This window comes from Dipteris shenzhenensis, chromosome 2, assembly GCF_047967505.1.
Source record: "Dipteris shenzhenensis isolate YYH24624 ecotype China chromosome 2, Dip_SZ_1.0, whole genome shotgun sequence".
NCBI classification, from domain to species: domain Eukaryota; kingdom Viridiplantae; phylum Streptophyta; class Polypodiopsida; order Gleicheniales; family Dipteridaceae; genus Dipteris; species Dipteris shenzhenensis.
Window position 1 is genome coordinate 53,991,935 of NC_141597.1, and position 17,168 is coordinate 54,009,102.

The following is a 17,168-nucleotide window of genomic DNA, read 5'->3' on the forward strand; positions in this document are numbered from 1 at the left end:
TTCTGAGGGTTGCTAGTTGTGTCTCCTTTGAGACTTTTGCAATGGAGATGTTATACAACTTTTCCAATGTGACAATGGATGATTTATCATCAAATGGGAGGCTACACAAGATATTAAGCCAATCTTCACCATTTGTTGGTTTGACAATAGATAGAATCTACATATAAACAATACATGCAATTGTCACACTCAACTGTATTTTTTAATCATACAATACATGCATATCCCATACCTTGATCATTTTGTAAACAAACATCATATAACCAATCTCAAAAAACACTTGAACACTTTAAAAAGTCAACTTTATGTTAAGAATCATTAAATTAACCATACCTTGATTATTTTTTGACCATACTTGAGATTCACATCCTTTCGAATACTTTTAAGTGCTTTCTCCATATCAGCAACACTTAAATTTGGCTGAAGTTCCTTTAGCTTTGCCTCATAATCTTGCTTGTATAGTGGCTAAAATATATTCCAAAGAAATGAATGAGTACAATGAATTAGTTAGTTATAATTCAAAAGACATCCATGACAAATTGTATGAAACTTACTACAAATACCATTCTCCCTAGCATCAGAGATGTCAAAGGGATACCAAGTACTTGATCCTTTACTGCTTTCATTTGCCCTATGCTTTTCAAGTGTCTTTTTTTTCTTCCTCAGAAAATAGTGATAAGTACTCATTCTCATCACACAAACACATTGTCTTCATGTTGTACAAATATTCCTTGAGATTTGTTTTAATAATTGCTGTTTCATTAAGGCTGAAAAATAAAAAATACATAGCTTCAAACATATTAAGCATTGTTCACAAAACCCTTAAAAGCTCGAAAAAAGGTAACACATATCAGCAAGAACTCGCGCTTATAGATTGAACCTTTGAAGAGCAGCTATTAGCTTCATTTCTGTTTCTTTCTTTGGAGTAATAAAACTTGCTAAAACTCGAATATGCCATGCCTTTGATGTCTTGAATTTCTCTTCAATTAGAGACATCCATGCAATAGTATGGTGATTCCCCTCCCACACAAAAAACATCTTTCGAGACAAAAATGACCATTCATCATCATCAACAATCTGTGCCTCAAATTTTGCATTTACATCCCTCTAATAAGAATCCCATGATTGTTCAATTTCATCTGTCACCTCTTGCGAAACACCATCCAGATATAATAAACATTCCTTTCTGTTGAATATATTTTTCTGCCTCTAGAGCTTGCTTTAGGCTATCCATATCAGTTCGTAGGCCTCTCACTCTTGTGTTTACAACACAACGACATAAAGGGATCAAGGGAGCAATCTTTCCAGGATTGATTGCAAGAGATTCAATAACATCCTTCCCTTGGCCAATATCAAGTGCAGCAGGAAACTCTTGCTCAAACTCCTCATCTAGTTGTTTATCCTCTTTCTTTCTCTTCTTAGAAGATTCCTCCACAATTATAGTAATGTTTTCAAAGTCTTCAATTTCCTTATCCTCTTCAACTCCAATTTCAACCTCTTTTTGAATCTCTAACTTTGGTGTAGATTCCACTTGCAAACTTCTCTTGCTACTTGTCCTTCCACCTCTCCTGCCTCCTCGTTCTCCTCTTCCACCTCTCCCCCTCCTCTCAGAAGTTCTTATTTTTACCATCCTGCCAATGTGACAAAAATCAGTGAGAAGAACTTACGACGTGATGGAGAAAGCAAGGCGAGGGAAGGAGCGAGGCGAGGGAGGGAGGGACACAAAGAGGGTACAGAGGCGAGGGAGGGAGGGACACAAAGAGGGTACAGAGGTGAGGGAGGGAGGCGAAGCAGAGGGAGGGAGGGAGGTGAGCGAGGGAGGGAGCCACACAGAGGGACAAAGAGAGGGAGGGAGGCAGGCAAATGGTTGTTGGCAGCATATCATGGCTGATGTAGGACAAGAAGATCAAATGGGAGCGGCTTCAGGGGCAAGAAACCAGTGACAAATTTATGCACCCTTCCAAAGCCTTGCTTAGAACTGCCTTTTTTGAGCTCAACATAAAATTGGCTTTACATTACTTTCTTTTTTTTTGTGAGAATGAAAATTGTATTAGATCAAGAGTACAATTTGGAAAACCTTCGCAACCCCTTCTTTTTTCAATTATTCTCTATTGTGAAATTCTTACTTGGTTATCACGAATACCAGCAGCCCTGGAAGGTCGAACCAGCAGCATCTCCATAATAAGCTTCCATAAATGCCAACCCTCCCTCAACCTCGCAAACCTACTCCTTCGTGCCCCTACCAAATTCACAAAACCATTTGCATCCTCTTTGTAATCCATGAAAAGCTCTGCTTGCAACCATGACATCTAAAAGAAGATAGATCTGGGGGCACAACAACACGATATATTTTGCCAGGGTAGTGGTGTATGAAGTACTCTTGTAGTGGTCTCGTGTTTGCTGCTAACGTCCTAGGAATCCCATGAATCATAAGTGTAAATGCAACAATACAGTCTGTAGTTACCTCTCCATGAAATCGTGTGGATAGAAGTCTTTCATCCAAAGCTCGTATACACAGATGCATCACTCCCACCACTGCAACCATGAATAAAAAATGGCCCCATAATAAGGAAGAACCCTTTTCTACATGTATAACTATGGCCCGTTGCATGGGAGGGAGGCGAGGCGAGCGAGGGAGGGAGGGAGCGAGGGAGGGAGGTGAGGTGAAGAAGGCAGAGCGAGGGAGGGAGGGAATGAGGCAGAGTGAGAGGGAAGGAGCGAGGGAGCGAAGGGAGAGAGGCTGCACGTAGGAGGGAGGCAAGCAAGGCGAGCGAGGGACAGTGGGAGCGAGGGAGGGAGGCGAGGTGAGGGAGGCAGAGCAAGGGAGGGAGGGAGGGAGGGAGGCAAAGCAAGAGGGAAGGAGCGAGGGAGCAAGGCGAGGGAGGGAGGCTGCACGCGGGAGGGAGGCAAGGCGAGCAAGGGAGGAGGCGAGGCAAGGGAGGCAGAGTGAGGGAGGGAGGGAGGGAGGGAGAAAGAGCCAGAGGGAAGGAGCGAGGGAGCAAGGCGCGGGAGGGAGGCAACACATGGGAGGGAGGCGAGGCGAGCGAGGGACGGAGGGAGCAAGCGAGGGAGGCAAGGTGATGGAGGCAGAGCAAGGGAGAGCAAGGGAGGGAGGGAGATAATTAAACTCATGAAAATGAAAGGCTCCTAGACCCCTTTCGTCGATGAAAGGGGTCTATTGGCCTTTCATTTTCATGAGTTTAATTAAGAAAATGAAAGGCCAATAGACCCCTTTCATCAACGAAAGGGGTCTATTGGCTTTTATATTTCTTAAGGGCTTTGGCTTTTATATTTCTTAAGGGCTTAAAAGGCCAATAGACCCCTTTCATCGATGAAAGGGGTCTATTGGCTTTTATATTTCTTAAGGGCTTTGGCTTTTGTATTTCTTAAGGGCTTAAAAGGCCAATAGACCCCTTCGTTGACGAAAGGGGTCTATTGGCCTTTATATTTCTTAAGGGCTTTCATTTTCATGAGTTTAATTAAGAAAATGAAAGGCCAATAGATCCCTTTCGTCGACAAAAGGGGTCTATTGGCTTTTATATTTCTTAAGGGCTTAAAAGGCCAATAGACCCCTTTCGTTGACGAAAGGGGTCTATTGGCATTTCTTAAGGGCTTAAAAGGCCAATAGACCCCTTTCGTCAACGAAAGGGGTCTATTGGCTTTTATATTTTTTAAGGGCTTAAGAGCTCTCATGAAAATGAAAGGCCAATAGACCCCTTTTGTTTCATGAAAATGAAAGGCCAATAGACCCCTTTCGTTGATGAAAACTCATGAAAATGAAAGGCCAATAGAACCCTTTCATCGACAAAAGGGGTCTATGGGCCTTTCATTTTCATGAGGGCTCTTTATTAGCTAGCACTCCTTACCACACATGATGGGACGACATACAATCAATGCGTTTATTTTATTCACCATGAGGGGATGACATACTAGCTATAGAAATGCTACCGCACTATGATGTTAATAGGAACCATGACTTATAATGATTATCATACGAATTCGATGCTCATGAGAATGTAGCAATGATGAGTGATCATTTGATTAAACATCATTACTGTGTGAGGTTGATAATTTTTCATAATTGTTTTTGAAAATTACTGATCAACCATTTCTTGTTCACCACAATTATAATTTATATCTATCTATCAACTTTAAAATACTTATATCAAATTGTCGGAATGAATATGTAGCAATTATGAAATGTCATTGCTAGCAAGAATGCCTTGCAATAACTCCCATATGTGTCAAAGAAAGGTTGGGGATTAAAAGGTCTAAGAATCCATGGTATTATAGTATTGTTGTTAACAAATGATGGCTAAAATTTACATCATGGTTCAGTACCATTGTCACACTTGTGCCGACTTTCACAAGACCTGTCTTACAAAGTTGTGAGTATAAACAATGGGCAGTGTGTGCAAAGCATTTGTGAGCAACTTTTCTTGCGGTAGACTCTTGTTTCAAATGAGTTCTTGAAATGAACACTCTGCTCTTGATCTCACCCTTTAGACTTCATCTCATTGAGTTGCACAGCTTAACCATTATGTTCTTATGGAATCTGTCACAATTCATAATGAGGATAGATCTTTGCATATGTTTGTTTGCACTTCCGTAGGTAGAGGAGTGTTGTCAGAGATGGTGCTTGCTAGCCATTTTCAATTCACACTTGGGTCCATATCTGTCCATCAGCACTTTGGTGATAATGGGTTTGATTTGACAATGGAGCTGCAATACGAAGTCCATGATGATGGATACAAAATGTTTCACCTTGATGCACAGTTTGGTGATATTTTTACCGTGAAGGGAGAAAGATTCAAGCTTGATGACAATGAACTTCAAAAGACTCTAGTGCACGAAAACAAAAAAGATTTCTACTCTGTTCACAACAAAAATGATGAGGCAAGGAAATATGATTCAGCTAGCAACATTGAGAATGACAAACAACATAGTGTCATTGAGATTATTATGCAACTACCTATAAAGAACAGATTGCGTGAGGCCTATGAGAAGGTTGAAATGCACGTCACTGTGGATGAGTTGCCTTCTACTTATGATGGTGATGTTTTCTTTGAGTTACTAGCTACTTCAGTGAAACATCGCACAAAAGGTACGGAGTCAAAATTTGATGTCATGTTTGGAGTGATCCTGTTACAACAAATATAGTATTTTGTGGTGTGGTTCGTAGAAAGGAATGTGGAGGTCACCTCCATTGTATAAATGCAACTTGTGGTTATAAAACAAGGATTGGGATAGAGAATGAGACACAATGGGATGGGAGATTGATTAGAGTGGCCCCAGCAAAGGTGTCAATTGAATCATATGGCTCCTTATCATGTATATATTGTGGTCGTCCACCAATTTGCTTGGAGAGATGTTACTGTGAAATGTTACTCTGCATGCCAGAATGTAGAGATGGTGTGAATCTTACTCGTGTAGTCATACACCATGGCCATCATAATCATCCCGTTGGAGATGGTTTGACTAGGAGAACAAAGAATGCCATTAAAACCAAAGTTTCTGAAATGGTGAGGGCTAGTGGTGCTGTATGCCCTAAAGGGATACAAAATATAATTGTCCAAGACATTAAGAAATCACCATTAGAAAAGTAGTTGTCCTAGGAAGGAAGCAGACACTTTTAGGAAATTTGCCCTGTTTTGTACGGTCACCCCCTATTTTTTGCTAGCTTTTTGGTGTGCATACTTTTGGACCAGAAGTAGGCGCTCATCCCTATTATAAAAGGTTAGAAAAACAAGATACTTGGCCAACTAGCCTGATTTTAACTAGCTTGATGGTTAGATTAGCTATCTTTTTGGACTTATCTAGCTAGCTCGCTAATTTAGGAACTAGCACGATGGTGGAAACAATAAACTTGCTAGGTTGATGAATATTTTATGTGTATTGTGGCTTTGCTTATGTGGGATAATGTTTTTAGGCTTGCTGGCCTTGTCTAGCTAGCCCATAATATAGGGACTAGCTCGGTGGTTGAAACAATAAGCTTGCTGAGTTAATGAATATATTTTGTGTGTATGATATATATTTTCTTATAGTGAGCTAATGTTCTTAATGTGCTAGAATGTCTATCTCCCTTAAAATTTTTTACCCCTAGCGAAAATAACTTTCTATTTATGCTTAAAAATTATGAACATACAAAATTACTCAGTCGGTGGTGGCAGCGGTTGTTGATCGAGGAAGAAATGCTCGAAAAAGAAATAGATTGTCCAACCAGCTTGTTTTTAGAGAACCCATCTCACTGCCTAAGGATGTAATGAAACAAGGGCTACCAGGATGGAGGACTACATCCAAAGAATGCCTTGCTCTATGAATCCATTCAAGACACTGCCAAGACAATAGAAACATGCCCGCCTCTCAAGGGTTGTTGGAGATCCTGATATTCCATGCTCCCCACAGTGGTGTGTCATATTGAACTAGAGTGGCTATCAAGGGAACTTGATGGCCTCCTATCACAAAACTATAGCGAGATATGTTTGAAGCAATGATGCTGGACACCATCTCCCATAAGCTATTCTATAGTGAAGGTATACGTCACTGTTGGGTAGCGGCTATGCATGTCTACAAGATTTGATTACCATGGATCATGTATGCTAGAGAGGTTGGATCGATGGAGGAGGCATGAACCCCTCCCATCAGTTAGGTAGTCATCCCCCAAGTGAAGTCCTGCTACATCCCCTATGTCTTGGCAATAATCTTGGAGGTCCCTCATCTAAATCCTCTGTGCTTTATGGAAGCTCCAAAGACAATGTGAGATCATCTCCATATCTCTATCTGTGCAATGAAGGCATCTCCAATTAAGAGCAGTTTTTTCAACTCTCACAAGAGCTATTTCTAGTAAGCAAAAGGAAAGGGCTATGCAATATCAAGTATCGGGAAACACCTACCACAAATGCACTGTGAACAACACCAACAAGTGAAAGTAAATATTAGCTTTGCATTCTAATCTCTTAAGTATGTACGTCTTGCATAATAAGAGAACTCTTCCATAAAACAACCAGTAAAATACCCATTCTTGACGCCACATAGCCCTTCCAAAAGATGGTAGCCCACCACTTCCCTCAAAAGAGAAGATAACTTGCATAGAATCTTGCAACCTATATAGGATTCGATGAAAAACATGGACATGCATCCACTCTTAAACACTATGCAACACCAACACAACTCTCACAAAGCTCCACAGCTTTGTATCACCATAAAATAGAGAGGGAAGGTGATATTTACATGGAAACTTTAAAAGAATTGAAGAAAGAGCATGGAAAAGCAACAAGAAATTGAGCTATATGAGTGGAATTGAGAAGTACAAGGCTAGAGCAACAAAGCGTGCTCAAAACTAAGTGATACAATACTAAGTTCAAGGTTAGGCACTAAACTAACTAGAAGGCCATCCCCAGGGTTCAATTTATAAATGTAGAGGGCCCAAGAACAACCAACAGCAAGGCAACTGCTCCATACAAGGCTTGTTTTCCATGAAAGACTACTCCAACTGAAGTCTAGTGCCTGCTTTTTCAAGATGCTTTCCACAAAAAATCAGGAAACTTGCCAACAATATCTTGCTTTTCTTACTTTCCTTGCAATTTTTGTCTCGCTTTATTCGAGAGGACCACCAAGCTAGTTTCAATGACCAAGCTGGTTTCAATCACTGGGTTAGTTGGCCAACTAGCCTACTATTACAACTACTAGTATGGTGATTGTAACAAGCCCAATGGTTGGACTAAAGGAGCCCATTGGTCAAACAAATAGCTCATCTTGTTACTTCCACCATAGAGCTTGTTGCTTGCAAAATCTCTCTCTCTCTCTCTCTCATGTTGCCTTCAAATTGTTCACAATGGTGCAAATGAAAATGAACCCTATTACAAATAATGTTGATTTTATTCAAAGAGCATTGCACATGCATTAATTGAATATTTTTTGTTACATTTACTTTAGGGTGAATCAAGCTACAAATATCTCCAAGATCAATATTTTAAGGCCACCATGCAATCAATATGGAGTCCAACTTTTCAAATCTTTTTAGTTGCAAACAAGACTACAAAAAGTTATGGAGTTTGCCCATAAATGTCCACGTGCAATTCTAGTGCAATACTTCACATCACCTTGTCAATTGGTTGTTTCATTTAGTTGTGAGAAAGCTAAAAGTAATGTACTTTTGAAGGAACACTTGCTTCTCTCTCTCTCTCTCTCTCTCTCTCTCTCTCTCTCTCTCTCTCTCTCTCTCTCTCTCTCTCTCTCTCTCTCTCTTTTTTCGGACAGCCCTGCTCCAACTCTTCCTACAGCTCCGATTTAGCCTTTATAGCTTCTCCGCTTCAACTTGTACAACTATGCTCTTGCTCATAATTTTCCTCCTCCTCTATGTGTACAACTTCAATCCAACCTCCATACACATGCCGCATACCGGTCTAGCGATGTAGATAGGGCTGTAGTAGTGCAATATGTGTAGTGTTGTTGGGCAAGGCCTCCCCAGATGCTGCCAAGGTTGAAGTTCTCAACATCGCACTATTCAAGCTAACATTGCAATAATAGCAGCTCCCTATGAAAGTTTAAGGAAAGTTTTATCTGAAATTACATTAGAAGTTATAAGTCTTAGCACGGATTTTGCAATGCGTTTTATTGAAGGATGAAGTCTTCAAGCCAATCACAATGCTTGGGCATTTGTAATGCTCTTCTAGCGAGCCTTCACACAATGCTATTGGTCTAGCAATGCAAAGCTAGAAGAAAGAAGGCCACAGTAGTGCAATCTACATAGTGCTATTGGGCTAGCAATGCAAAGCTAGAAGAAAGAGGGTTGCAACAATGCAATCTGCCCTACTAGCAAGCATCGGGAAGTGCTCTAAGAGGACCTCTTCATGTATGCTAGTGGGATTGAGATAACCCCACAAGCAACCCATATGAAGAGCTCTATGTTGATTGCTCGTTGAACTATCATTTTCTCATCATTGCGCTGCCCTCCGTTTCAAGGCTTGTTAGTCTAGCATGCCCAAGGATTGGGATTGGCTACTAATTTTGATCTCAAAGTGATTAGGCAAGCAACATTGTGGGATCAAGGAAAATTTTACCCTCTCCTTCAAGCATGTGGCAGACTACTTTTATAAGCTAGTCAATAAAGTAAGCTACTTGAGATCATCCTTATGCTTTGCTTAACTTCTCTTTTCTTCACCAGTAGGCTCTCAGACTTCACCTTCTTCCTCCCCCGACAATGTGGATTCTCGCCTTTCATGGCAAAAGAGAAATTTTTGGACTAATTGTCTAAACAAGACATACAAGGTGTGCACATACATTCACTTGGTATGCTTTCTTTCTTGGAGTAGTATCTTTGTTTCTTGATCACTCATGTCTGCGATTCCTACTCTTAATGGTGCTTCCTACTCTTGATGCTTGCTCTTCATTGAAATCCTGGAAGAAATTTTGCTTCTTTCACACAGCGTGAATCAAATCAAGTAAAGTTTCTACATCTGGGAAATTCAGAGTGCTCAAACTGGCTCCTTCAACCGATCCGCAAGCTGTGAAGATAAAAGACACAAAACCCCTGATTCACATAATGCGATAGAAGAGCATATGAAATAAAAAGCGGATCCAATAGAAACAAAACTACAAAAACTCCATAAAAATGCACACAGTAAAGTAAGCAACAGATCAAATGGAAGAGCAGCAAAGTGCAGCAAGTGGATAGAAAACGTAATCTAGAGAGAACTCAATAGTGATTCTAGGGCATAGAACTGGAGGAGGCTGGGGTCAAATGTAGCAAGCTCCATCCCTAGCGCTGGCTATGGCGACCTTGTTAGTGATGCAACAGTTTTGCTGCTTTACATTTCTTTAGTGTTATAGCACAAGGTAGTCATGCAACAGACTAGACATTAACTAGCTAAGAAAAAAAGGTTGCAATGAAGACTACAACAAAAGAAAGGCAAAATGCAACAAGCAACGCTCAACACCTACGACATATGTGACACAACAACTACTCTTGATGACATAGTTTTTTAGATCTTTTTAGTGTGAGATACGACATAGTTGTTGAGAGCACACTCTCTATAGGCAGCCTCGTGTGGTTGATCAACACATGTATGGCATTTAACAAGCTTTGCAAGGTAAGAAGCCTTCAATAGTTGGGTAGAGGGCATAGACTTGTTGGTAGGTATGATTGATGCTATTGCTGAGCTGAATCCCTTCCCTTTTGATGGCGTAGATGTGTGCTATAGGATCCCTACCATTTGGCAAGTCCCTAGCATCACATTCCATTTTTTGGAGGGGGTCAACGATCTAGAGCTCGTGTTAGCATTATTATTATATTCTAGGCAGTGGCCAATGTAATGTAATAAGAGGGTTAGGGGCACTTTTCCCTCTTAGAGGTTTTTCCCCCTTACCACAATTTAATCCCTAACTACGGTTAGTGATAAGATAGGGTTTTGTCACTTAGACAAAACCCCTCATCTCTCTTTTGTACTACACTTCATTCAGTCCACTATTGATTGACCTACGTTTAGCTTACTCTTGCTCTCCTTCTTTCTCACATTTGGTATCAGAGTAGTGTTTCTTCCCGGACCTGCTCCCAACTCCCACATCTACTCTTAGCTCCCATCCATACAACTCCCGTACTTCAACCTGCTCTAGCTCGAGATTGCCATTCCGTACAGTCCATACGATTGTATGGATTCCATACCTGCTTTTATACTATTCCATCGCTAAGCATTCCGTGCCAGCTCCCATCTGTACACATCGACGTCTGTATAACGTATGGACTAACTGTCCGTACTGTTTCGCAGAGCACGCCTGCAGCCCATCCGTACCTATAAGTGTGATGATGCCTTCGTTCGCATAGCACACAGCTACGTCGTACAGTAGACGTCGTACATTCTATCAACCTGTATGGACTAATAGATTTGACCGTACAACTGTGTCGCACATGTGGCCATAGATCCGTACAGTACCTTCTGCATAATACATCCTTACAGCAGGCGCAGGCACTGTACCTATCCGTACAGCCATACAGTCCATACTGTACGGACTGTTGTAGGTTTCTTGAGCAAGGTTCTTCTTGCAGGGTCCATTTTTAGGCACATTCTTTGCTTTAAGCCATTGCTTTGGCTCAGGTTCAAGCAAATTTGGGGGTAGATTTGTGCACATTTGCTGGTGTTGAGCACATTTGGAGCTTTAGCAGACAAATTGCAAATTTGGGGCTTTCAGTCAATTTGCCCTCTTTCGCTTGCAATTTCACCCCAAAATTTGGGGCTTTTGGTTTTAAATTGCAATTTCATACATTTTTGGGGGTTTCTATTAATTTGCCCTCTTTTGGATGCAGTTTCTCTGAAGAAATTGGGGCTTTTGGCATTTGGATGCAATTTGACAGTTGAAAGACCATTTGGGAGATTTGCAAGCAGTTTTGGACTTTTAGTGTGAGTCAATTTGTAGACTTTTGCCATTCTTTGCAGATTTTTGGGCAATTAATAGAGCATTATGGTGCATTTTGAGCCTTTGATAGGCTATGACAGTATTTGTCACTGTGGGCAATTTTACTTGGGCATTTCGCATCCCAGGAAGGGAGTTTACTTGTTCAATTTGCTGTATTTTTTAGTTTATTTGGCAAAAATGGCTTAGAACGACCCTAATGAGGTGTTTGGAGTCCTCTTACAAGAGGATAAGTTGGATGAAAGTTGATACACCAATCAGCATTAACAACACACCCCTTTAGTAGAGCCAAAACAGAACACGGCATTGACATATGCCTAAGTCATTAGGGTCTTGAATTTGAGTTCACACATGGAATGACAAGTGGTTCTATACAAGCAACTCTCGAGGATGCATTTAACTCCAATGTGAAGAGATTACACCAATATGGGTTTGGATGAGTTTCTTGTGACCCTCATAGCCTTTTTCACATTCCTTTACTAACATCACCATTAACTATCTAACTTCTACTCATCCTCTTTTCTTTTAATTCTAGCTTAGAAGCCTTTCCTAGAATCCCCCCTCTATAAACCTCTTCATCCATAGTCCTCATTTTAGGGGTTTGAATGGTGTATTATCAGACTCTTCTCGATTTGATGACTCAGAAAAAAACAAAGCTCCAGATGATGCCATTACTTTATTGCGCTCAAATACTTCCAAGCAAAGCCCTCAATGAAATGTAATCCATAAAATGGATTTTAAAGGAACTTCAATGCAAAGAAGCAAGACAAAATGTCATGCACAACTCCAAACGTTCAAACATGGCATGACAAGGACATAGTCTGATGCGAATCCATTAGAAGTCCTACTCAAATCAAATATGGGACTTAAGAGGAGCATGAGACTGCACTTTACTTACTCTGCTAACACTAACACCACTAGGATCTTACATCAATCCCTACTAACACCTTCTTCCTAATAACTTACCCCTTAGATTTTTCTTTTTCTTTTTCCTATTCCTTCTTTGAATGGTCACAAGTCCTCAACTCGGCTCACTTAAACCATGAAGTGCTAGTTCTAGGCGAATCACTCATCCATACTTCCAGCAAGCATTCCATAACAAGGAAGTACTACATCCCTATGCTGCAATGGACCAAAAGAAGATTCAACCCAGTGCATATTAACAACACTCCACCAACCATAAACATTGCATGATCCAGAGGACTCTGGATCGAGATCAGAAAGGGGGGCATGTTAACAAAGTGGTTAACAATATGCCACTGTTGGTGGTTAAGTGATGTGATTTGATGGACAATGGCAAGTCCATAGAGCTAGGATTGTGTCTTGGAGCTAGATGGGCGCAAGAGGATGGTACAAGAATGAGAAGAGAGAGTGGTATAAAGAGATTAGGGTTGGCCCTCCCTTCAAAAGGTGACTTTTATAAAAGGCCAAATGGTTGACTTTGGTCTTCATTATTGTATGCACAAGTTTGGAATACAAGCTCCCTCTTCTCTTCCAAGAATGTCTTTGGGTGTTCTCTTGTTTCCTTTGTAGTGCCTTTGTGTTTGCCACTCCATCCCCCTTCACTCTCCTCTTCCCTTTCCCTTCTCCCTCCCTTCTCCCCTCTCTTCTCCCTTCTCCCCCTTCCCTCTTTCTCTCATGGAAACACATTGCAATAATTGGGGACCTGATCCGGGCTGCTTGAGTGACACATGCGGATGGCTCGTGCCTTGCATTGCTCTCACAAGGAGTAGCTTGGAGTGGAGGCTCCATCGGCATTCCTTCAAGATCCCCATGACACATGAGTCATCATCAAGTCCTATACAACTGGGCTCTATCATAGGCTTGATCAAAATCAAGGCCAAGCAACACATATGTTTGACCTGATGCAATAGCATAATCTAAAGTAGAGGATACATTAGGTACATTCTTGAAAATGTCAGGGCCCTTTATAAATTTTTTGAATCTCTATCCACTATTCCCATGCATGTATGTCAAATTCGACTTGACAAAGCTTTAACAATGATCTTATATGCCCAATTAGCCATATCCAAGAAGTCCCACTTGACAGTGTTCTAAAAGAAAACATAAAATTTTGCTATTAGTCCATATGGGCTAGGGGCCTTATCAAACTCAAGGACATCCAAGGCTTCCCATAGCTCCTTCTCTGAAAATGCACAAGCTAATCCCACTCGCTAGCTAGAAGACTACAAATGACAAAACAACAACAAACAACCCCCTAGGATCCCTAAAGACCTCTTTCCCCCTAACATGATCTTACAAAGCACTGCAACACCTGCCTTCCATTGTAGTGGAGAATTCACAAAAATGTTGAGCCCTACCTATTGAAGTGCAAGCCAAATGCATTCGTCTTGACCACACTTGAGATCCTGAAGGAACACAACATTTGGATTCCATCTTCTAATGGCAGCAACGCAACCCTTCTACTTCATCTTATCACAACACCCATGTATATTCCAAGATACTAATGAAACTCGAGGTAGACACTAATGAAACTCAAGGTAGGGAGTCCTTACCTCTTGTGTTATGTGAGATCCTTGTACGCATCTCTAAGGATTTTGAAGCAATTTTCTTTATGTCCTACTGCTCTCACCATATTCTTGATTCTTTTTTAAACACCTTTTGCCCAAGACATGTTCAAGGAATTTCCCTCCAGAACTTTGCTAACCTGAGACTTGTCTTCCAAAACCTAGGAGGATGGATAAGTTGAAGGATGAGCTTGAACAACTCGAACAGAGGGCAAGACTGAAGGATAATTATGCCCAGCAACAATTGTTAGAAAAAAGAAAGGAAAAATAAAATTGGATATCCCAAACAAGTGCAATGTGGCCTAAAATGCTTCAAAACACAAATAAGCCAAAGGGCACGCTATTGGGTTTGACATTGTGTATTATGAAATGCAATGACCTTTGGCATGCTTATGAGCCATATAGCAAGCAAGTGCATGGAAAAAGAAATAATTCAAAATTATAAATAGTGTTGGATTTATTAGAAGATCTTTGCACATGCACAAATTGCACACTTTCAACTTCTTCCATTTTAGGGTGAATCTAGATATCAATATCAACAATTGTTAGTATTTTAAGACCACCATGCAGTAGTCCCACTGTTTTGGATTCCAAATTTTCAATCCATTTTGGTTTTCAACAAATAGAAAAAAAGATATGGAGCATGCCTTCAAATGGGTGGGCATCACTTTAGCACAACATTGGAGGCCTATTAACCCATACCTAATGTTCTCATTTAGGTGTGTCCTTGGGTTGAGGAGAAGCTCACATATTTTATTTTTCTTGATTGCAGGTATGTATGGAACAAAATTTTGATGTTTTTGAATAAATTGCCATATCCTATAGTCTTCAGGATGCATGCTTCACTTGCGACATAGCACTTGTAATGCTTTAAAGGTCTCATTATAGATCCTTATTCCATAATTTTTTGATCTAATGTTCAAGTTTCTAATGTTCAAGTTTGGAATGTGTACTATAACTTGAAGACAAAGTTTTCTGGATTCCCTTTAGCAATGCACAAGGGTCATGCAAGATACCTATATACAGAAAATTCTCTGAACCTCACCAAAAATGGCTACACCCAAGCAAACAATGACCCTGCAAAAGAAGTACATTTTGGATGCAGTAGACTTGATGCTCTAGTATGGGGCTGAAGTGGCTATTGAGGCCATAGAACATAGGGGATAAGCAATGCTAGAGTGGATTAGACACCTTCCTTGGTCATTAAAGGATGGACACATGATGAACTATTTCTAACATACTAGAACAAAATTGGGAGCACTTTTTATGAGGCACTGGCATCCAGACCTGAAGAAAGTCTAGTTGTCTCAATTTTCTTATTGTTGGGAAAATGCAAAGGTACAAAAGCATGCACTTTACCAAGAATCAACAAGAGCATTGATTTTGCTCTTGATGCAATTGAAGTATGGCAATATCTAGAGTGTAGCAGGAGCATGGCAAAGAAATTGTGATGTCCAAAAGTAGGATTATGAGACCATTGCAAATGCTTAAAAAACATTAAGAGATGACATGATGAGGTTGGAGCATTTAGGTTCCTCCTTTAGTGTGCAATTGTGTTGGAAAATCATGGCTCTCATATAGAAGATGTAGAAGTCTACAAATCCTGATTGAGTGAAAGAACAGATAGCAATACGTCTTTCACCTTACGAGAGGTACAAGATCAACTTCATTGGCCTATGTAGACCTCACTCAAATTTTTTGAGTCCATCCTTATGGTCAAGGGATCTTGCATTGTGGAAAACTTTCTCACGATCAAGACACATCAAATTAATAGTCAAATGGCAGAGACAGTTCATGAGGCAGCTAGATCTTTTGTATTATGGACATTTGTAAATTGCTGCAAAGCTGCTAGTAGTTAAAGCTTTGGACTATTACACCCAAGAATCACAAGCTCTTTTGAAACCTTCCTATCCAATGTTGAAGGTATGCCTTTTCTTCCATGATTTAACATCAAGCAACTTGTGATGGAGATCATAATTAAGGCTTGTATATATGGTTGAAATGGCTATGTGTTGGAGCATATATATAAATGTTTAGGATGTAAAGTATAGTGTTTTTGGCTACAAACACGTGGGAGTTGTTCAAGGTAAGGATTAGGACATACATATATGTTTTTTCCCTACAAACACATGTGGGATTGTGGATTACATTACGGCATATGTGGTTGGTTGCTATGATTGCCTTTACAATTACTATTAGCAAAGACATAGAGCTAGTTTCTATGGCATGATTTCAATTGGGAATAAAACTTACCAAAGGGCCATAAGAATTGATTACAAGGTTTCTAAGGCCCCGGTAGTGATGACCAACTACTTAAGTGAGCATGTAGGCTAGTTTATAGCTTATTTCAGTTGCCTACAGGTTGGTTTACTAGCTTAGCATAGAGACTAGTAAATAGCTGTAGATGTAGACGAGTCAGCACACTCACGTCCCTACAGGTCTGCACTTGGTCTCGAGACCCAGTACCAGTTAGGTCCCTTGCCCTCTCCGACTCCCACTACTACTTCTCGCTCTGGAAGCGCTCACACAAACACCACTTGCTCTGACTTTGCCACTACCATGAGTCCTCCTTACCCGGCCCCGGTCACGGCTACTAGAGAGATAATAGAAGATAAAAAGGGCGTAGTAGTGATGGCCACCATAAGGCGGTTGATGAGCCACCACTTCAGGAGTGGCATAGCTACTGACTGGCGGTACCAAGATGACCAAAAGAAGTAGGCAGTCATCGATGAATTGAAAAGAAAATACCCTAACCCCCCATATTGGGAGTTCAATGAGAATTACATGTGAGAGCGCATGGGTTTGGTCTTGAAGCATCGTAGGTCAACCTTGCGTACTTCCATCGCAAAGGGGAAAGCTAAACCCAGTTGGGTAGACAAAGCTTATTGGAGGTTTTTCAAGAAGCAAAACAGGGACCATCCCTAAATGTTCGAGGGTTAGAGGAGGGCTGCAAGGGGACGGCTGGATTCCATAGGTACTTTGCACTTTGGTGCAGGTGGACAGTTGGCATTCGAGGCAACCGTGGTAAGTCTACTTCTTCTCATTTAATGTATTTTTCTATTTGTTTTACTACATATTGCATGTACTTTATCTAACTCTCATAAATTGGACCCACACCAAGCTACGATGGGTCACCTTCCTACAAACATAGAGACAAGACACGCGTTTCACATAGGAACAAAGCCGTGGTTTATTGAGTAAGAGGCACTAGGAGCGATGGTCGATTGGGCT

At 40.8% G+C, this 17,168-nt stretch overlaps 1 pseudogene; it reads right to left on the minus strand.

Annotated features, from left to right (window-relative positions):
- Window positions 1-867: 867 nt before the first annotated feature.
- LOC147904981 (uncharacterized) lies at window positions 868-1,630 on the minus strand (annotated as a pseudogene).
- Between the last annotated feature and the right edge of the window lie 15,538 nt (window positions 1,631-17,168).